This window comes from Narcine bancroftii, chromosome 8 (genome assembly GCF_036971445.1).
Source record: "Narcine bancroftii isolate sNarBan1 chromosome 8, sNarBan1.hap1, whole genome shotgun sequence".
Taxonomy (NCBI): Eukaryota; Metazoa; Chordata; class Chondrichthyes; order Torpediniformes; family Narcinidae; genus Narcine; species Narcine bancroftii.
In genome coordinates this window covers 144,516,341-144,523,158 of record NC_091476.1, presented here as the reverse complement: position 1 = coordinate 144,523,158, position 6,818 = coordinate 144,516,341, and the positions used below count along the sequence as shown (strand labels likewise).

Sequence of the window (6,818 nt, the reverse complement as noted above, 5' to 3'; positions counted from 1 at the left end):
ACTCTTTAATCTCAAGCAAAATAGGTATTTGAGAAGATGGACAAGTTTTCCCAGAAGGCACCGCGCAGGCTCAATCACGCCATTTAGTCAGATGATCGGGATGAGCCAATCAGAGCGCACGTCGAGACTATAAAAGAAGCCGTCGCGGCCCTGCGGTCCTTTCTCTGCGAAGGTTGCGGGTGGAGAGAGGTGAGGTGCAATCCCGTTCCATCCGCTCTTTTCTGCCGCCCCGGTGATCAGTATCGCTGAGTTGTCTTGTGGAGATGGCCGTTGGGTGTGACTTTCCTCGCCCCGTCTTGTTGTTACCCCCACCCCTTCCTTGGGTGAAGTTTCAGCCTCGGAGTACAGGCCCTGATCGAAGCCACGTTCAGCTGAACAAGTAGCTCATGTGGTCAAACAGGTGCCCAGAGAGAGGGTTCCCTTCCATGGACGGTCGCTGCTCAGTCTGTCGTTGTGTCTGACTAGCAACATTTGCGTGGAAGACATTGTTATTTGTGTGCAAGGCCACCCCAGAGCTTTGGAAATTCGCGCTGTATAATTTAATACTTGTGGGAGACTATGCCATCTGTTAATATCTGTAGAAGACAATGCCATAAATGGCTTATAATTTGCATCTCAATATACTGGAGTAAAGAAGTGGGGGGGGGGAGAGGGAGCTGAAGTTTTAAAAAAAAAACACCAAGGTAGGAGAAACTTAGCAGATCAAACAGTATTATGTATAGCAAAGGTGGGTCAATGGGCCTATTCCGTAGTGTAGGGACAATGTCTGCATCTTGTGTTAACGATGAGGTTTTGGGCTTGAGCGTTTATCGAAGTATCAGCAAAATGTAGGCAGGTGGCCAAACCCAAAGGAGAACTTAAGGGTAGGCATCCCTCTTGAGAGATATCACAGTTTTACAGTAGACGGGAGTAAAATGTGAAAGGTTGGTTGACGTAAAAAACCATGCTGGAGAAACTTGGCAGGTCAAAGTGTTCTTCGTATAACAAAGATAAAGATTTATCACCGACGTTTTAAGCTTAAGCTCTTCATCAAGGTGTGAACAAAATGTAGGTGCCTGGCACCTGCCTGAATTTTCCTCATGCTGTACCTTGAAGGGCTGAAGCCCAAAGCATTGAGGTCCCTTTATTTTGCTATATAGCACATGGAGCTTGCTTTCCTTTTGATCATACCTTGATTTATATGAAAAGTACACTTTTTGACCTCCTGTGTTTCTCCATTGTTTTTACTTTAATATACTTGTTTAGATGTTGGTGTATTTTTTTATTGTACAAATCATTTAAGATATTTTCTGCAACATTTAATGTCTTGCTATTGGTTTTCAGATGCACTGCCAGGAGATCTCTCTGGACATTGGCACAACTTGTAGCTTTCCATTGAGGATTGATAGATGACTGACGTGGTTATGGGAGTCGGTAAATTAATTTGCATTAGTATTTAAACACACTTGTCCTTATGGGCATTGGGAGAAATAAACTATTTATTTTCCCCCCCCTCCACAGTAGGTTCTTGACATGAGAGCCTGTTTTGCAGCTTCTGAAACCCAAAGGTGGAGAATGGTGAGTGAGCTGAGAAACCTTGTTATGTGAATGAATTACATAATGTACAAAAAAATTTTTGTCAGGAACTACTTGTGCATGTTACCCAAGAGCTACAACTTCAGTTGATGGTTGTGGATTCTCTAACGGCATGCTAGAGAGAGCTGGAGAGACTTTGGCAACTTTGGTTTTGTTTTTACCTCTGTTTGTCACTCGACTCTCATACATTCTTTAGACATGAGTACATATAACCATTATACTGTAGGACAGAAAACAGGCCCTACGGCCTTTCTGTCACAAAATCTGGCTGTGTGGGATAAGGATGCTTATATTCACAAAGCAACTTGCAGAGTTGGGGAATTGCAGTGCAAATTTTGTTTGAAGCTTAATTTCACTGTGTGGGGTTTGCAGTCATTTGAATCTGTTGGTCTTTTAACCTCTGTGCATGTGATTATAGTCATCCATACAGCATGAAATAGGATCCTTGCACCCAATATAGCCATGCTGAGCCAGTTGCTATTCTGAGCTAGTCCCATTTGCCTTCATTTGGCCGGTTTGTCTTGACTTGAAATTGCAGATCAAGATGGCCCTCTGGAAAAAAGTTGTCCCTCTCACTTTGAACCTATTAGTCTCTGGACTACCTAAAACTTCATTTGGAACAAATACTAGTCAGAATTTTTATGCTTTTTCACAATGTGGTAGAGTTGCTATCTGGTTTGCTTATCTGTAAAAGGAGTTGTGTGCCATGTAAAACAACTTTGGTAACAAGTAATTTAATCTAATTTTGTAGGGTATTTGAAACTGAGAATGAGCTGACAAGATTTGACAGCAAAACTTCAATGGTGAGGATTCTTGAAATTCTAATAGCATGTCTGTCATGAACTCTGGGTTTCACCACCTTTTGCATTTTTTAAATAAACTGGATGTGCTTCTTGTGGATAAATAAATGGCTGATCGTTGATGAAAACCCATGTATAAGGACTGCTGAATGATAGCTGCGGATATGGGACTGAGATCAGCAGAGTAGCAGCGTGATCTGGTGTTTTGTACTAACTTGTCATGTTTTTCTTGGACCTATAGGTATACATTGGTTCCCAGAATGGAGCATGTTCACACCTGGAAACTTGCAGTTGACTTGGAGCAGTAGCTGGATGTTGACTGAATTTCCAGAACTTTTTATTGCACTTTTTGTACTAACTGAATAGTGTTGGTGTACTAATAAAAAATACACCCCCATAATTGAACTTGCCTGCGAATCAACATTTTTTCTATCTTGAGATGTGGAAACAACCTTTATCATTAGTTATTTTAGGTTCCAGAACTGGGTAGGACAATTCTAAGCAAATTGTTTAAGGTCAAAACCACGGTGGTAGAAAACGTTTTTGTTAGGAAATTGGTAGATGTGTAAATCTGGAATCCCTTGCCATGGTGGCAGGTTGGGCCATCAGAAGAATTTGGTGGAGGTGCATAAATATTTGGGGCTAGTGTTGAGAGATACTTCACAGGTGGATTTGAGACCAGTATAGATTAGCCATGGTTGTATTAATAAAACTGTGGGGCAGGCTCAAAGACTGGGAGTCTGTAAACTTCTGTGGAGAAATTGCAGGAGCACAAGCTCAGTGGTAGGGCTAGAACCTCAGTGGGTCAGCAGCATGGGTGGAGGCAAGGGGAGGGGGCGGGGTGTGTGGTTGATGAGTGTATTGGCCCAAGATTCTGGATCAGTCCTGAGAAGTTGAGGTAAGTGGTGTGTGTTGGAATTGGCAGATCTGTTGACCCTACTAGAATGGTACTGGTGAACTTTCAGTATAATGGACCTGACATTTTGGTGCTCTCAATTGTATTTCCTGGATTCTGAGCCCATCGATTCAGAAATATCTACAGTAGTTGCATTCAACATCAGCCTAATTTTATCAGTGGTGGTTGCATATTTGATAAATTCATGCAAATGAAATCTTGAATGCTGTCCCAGTGATAATGCTGAATACAGTAATGATCAAGGAAATTGCAAAGCAATACATTTTTCATGTCTCTTCAAAAAAAAGCTTTTAGAAGCTTATTCAACTACAGCTCTAACGATACTCAAGAAATTAAGTCTAGTGCATAAACAAAGTTTTAAAACCGAATTTAGGATGAGGAAATTCTGATTATTTCAGACCTGTAAGTACCTCTAAAGTGTGGTCACTGTTTTTAAATGGGTAGTGTGAAGGTGGTGTGCAAGTAACCGAATGATCTGTGCTCTGATAATTGCTAGCTTCACCTTCACATTAAACATTGCAAGTTGCTTTGTCTGGACAACAAATTTTGAAATGGTGCTCTGCAATCTTGAATGTTCACCTGAGACTGTAAAATGGGCAGCAATTAAATATATCCAAGGACAACTTTGTATTCTGGTTGCCCAGCTGTAAGCTACATGTCCATGGCAGCAGATCAGTGAGGGAGGGGCTCAAGTGGTTGTGACTTTATAGAATTGAGAGGGTGCTGAGGGGAAGACAGCAAGGAAGCCTTTCAAAGCTTGTGGAAGGATCTGGACCAGCAGTAAAAATGGCAGATGGAATTTAATGCAGGCAAATGTGAGGTACTGCATTTTGGAAGGACATGCATGGTAAATGATAGGGCACTGGAGTGTGGTAGAACAGAGGGATCTAGGAATTCAGAAACATGGTTCCCTGAAAATGGTGCTACAGATAAATAGGGTTGAAAAGAGCTTTTGGCATATTGGATTTCATAAATTAGCATTGGGTAGAGGAATTCAGGTGTTACAATTTGTGCAGTTTTGGTCACCTAACTACAGGAAAGATCAATAAGACTGAAGGAGTGTGGAAAAGATTTAGAAGGATATTGATGGGACTTCAGGAACTGAGTTACAGAGGAAGGTTAAACATCCCTGAAGTGCAAAAGAATGAGGGGAGGTTTGATAAGTTATTTAAAATTGAAGGGGGGTGGGGGGAGGAGAGAGAGAGAGAGTAAATGTAGATAGGCTTTTTTTCCATTAAGGGTCGGTGAGGTAGAGTGTGGAATGAGCTGAGCTGCCTGCTGAAGTGAATGTGGGTTCAATTCATTTAAGAATTTGAACAGGTACATGGATGGAAGCAAACCAGTTTGAAGTAGAGAAAGTTTGCCACAGACTAGAAGGACCTGTTTTTGTGATCTATGGTTATAAGGGTTTTGGGCACTGAAGGCTTCCTGTTTATGTTGGAACTTTAGAAGTCGAGCTTGGATTGCTCATTAAACTGGTCTGCAGCTGTGGAATCCTTGGATGCTGTCTGAAGGGACTCTTGGTATCCTTTCTCTGATGTGGGACAGTACTAATGTATATGGTGTTTGCCTTATGGCAGACAGACTCAAATTGTGTGATGCTCTGTTTTTTGTATTATATAACAATAAAATCTTAAGGCTATCAAAAGTTGAGAGGAGATGCACCTGGATAGAGGGGTTGGATTGACTTTGCTCTAGACTGAAGAGGATGGAAGGGTGATCTTGTAGAGGTTTATCATGAGGGGCACAGACAAAGTGCAAGTGCACATTATTTTTTTCCCAGGGTAGATGATATGGGCTAAATGTAGGCAAATGGGACGAGTTGGGTCGAAGGGCCTGTTGTGTTCTGACTCCTTGACAGTGACACTGCATTGGAATGTTAGCCTGTTGTGTTCTGATTTCATCCCTGAAACCTCATTTCTGCTTCTGAGGCAAAAGGCATGATTTACAATCAACATCTGGTCACAATACCCATTTCAGTTTTTGACATCCTGCATCTACAATAGGGAAGTAACTGGAATGTTACATTTGATCTTGGCATCTCAGCTAAAAAGTGGCTGTGATAGTACAGATCTATCACCAATGTATATAGTGTATATAGTTACAGTATCTAGACTGTGCTTACAGTGATTGGCTGAGAGCTTAGCCACGCCTACTGTCTGGGCCTTAAAGGGTTGTGTCCCTAGCCAGGTCGGATCATTCCGGACTGGTCGGCCACCTGTGAAGAGCTCCTGTCTTTTGCTAATAAAAGCCTTGGTTTGGATCAACAAATGTTTGGTTCTTTCGACGAGCTCTACAGTGGCACAATAAATGCATGGGTTGGCAACAACTTCCTGTCTGCCCAGGCCACTTGTATACTCACTTGCTGTTCCCCGGCTTAAGATTTACCTTTTTCAAATTTCTTTGACTCGTAGGGTTCAGGGTCTGTACTTAACTAAGTCCTGTTGCCTGGGTTCAGCCTGTATCCCTTGTATATTCAAACGAGTTCAATGTGCTCATGTTGGCTAATGGTATTGAGGACTTTGGAGAGAAAGGAATGCGATTAAAAGTGTACCTTCCAGATTTTATTCAAGGTATTTGTGTACATTTTGTTTGACCATATAGAAATGACAGCACTTTTTATACATAGTTGCATAACGTTTGGGACAAAGGGGTATGTTTAGTTGCTTCATTGTTTCAAGTATAAGAGCTAGGCTTGCTTCTAAGCAATTGTCACTTTTTAAGGACCAAAATGGTGCCAGTGAAAGTTACTGAAGCTGAAAAACAAGAATAAAACAATAAGGATGACCAAATCAACAGTTTGCAACATTATTAAGAAAGAGCTCAGTAATCACAAAGGGACTGGTATTCCAAAGGCCTCCATTGTTGATGACAGATTAATTTTCATTGTAATGAAGAAAAATCCCCAAACATATGACAGAGTAGAAACACACTTCAGGATGTAGGTGTGCATATGCCAATGGCTACTGCCCACAGAAGACTTCATGAAAAGAAAGAGGCTACACTCCTATGGATGCTCTTAAGACCAGCTTAGATTCCTAAGCACTTCTATTTTTAATGTATCTGTTCAGAGGCTGAAGGGAAAAGTCGTGTTTTCTTTTGCATGGGGATTCTTGCCCTGCTCAGTCAATAGAGGGCACTCTTGTTTGATTTTTGTGGCTTGTTCAGGCATTCAGGAGATGAGAAATTAATGGCAACAATATTGCTTTATTTGCATGTTATTTCATCTATACAACTAGTTAGCACAGGATCTTGTTCTGCTTTTTTTTAGTGTTAGGAATGAAAGATACAAAAACATTTAGAGCTTGATATTGAAAATGGAAGTTGTTCCACTTTGCCCACGTTTGCAACGTGTTATTGATTTATTGCATCAGCTCTTTGCAATACCAATGTATTTACTATGATTTAATATGTCATAGGCTAAAATGCATGAGTGGCAGATGGAATTTAATCTGAACATGGAAGAGATTGCATTTTGGGAGGTCTAATGGAAGGTGAAAGTACACTGTTATAGCAGGACTTAACAG

At 41.2% G+C, this 6,818-nt stretch overlaps 1 long non-coding RNA gene and 3 other non-coding genes across 4 annotated transcripts; all 4 read left to right on the top strand.

Annotated features, from left to right (window-relative positions):
* The first annotated feature begins 101 nt into the window (after positions 1–101).
* LOC138741308 (uncharacterized) lies at positions 102–2,780 on the top strand. Its single transcript, XR_011343447.1, has 5 exons — positions 102–189; positions 1,324–1,413; positions 1,501–1,557; positions 2,327–2,378; positions 2,617–2,780. It is a non-coding gene; the product is annotated as an uncharacterized lncRNA (long non-coding RNA).
* LOC138742200 (small nucleolar RNA SNORA16B/SNORA16A family) lies at positions 345–488 on the top strand. Its single transcript, XR_011343989.1, has one exon. It is a non-coding gene; the product is annotated as a small nucleolar RNA SNORA16B/SNORA16A family (small nucleolar RNA).
* On the top strand, positions 1,632–1,766 carry LOC138742205 (small nucleolar RNA SNORA44). The gene has a single exon (XR_011343995.1). It is a non-coding gene; the product is annotated as a small nucleolar RNA SNORA44 (small nucleolar RNA).
* Positions 2,486–2,557, top strand: LOC138742210 (small nucleolar RNA SNORD99). Its single transcript, XR_011344000.1, has one exon. It is a non-coding gene; the product is annotated as a small nucleolar RNA SNORD99 (small nucleolar RNA).
* Positions 2,781–6,818: the final 4,038 nt, after the last annotated feature.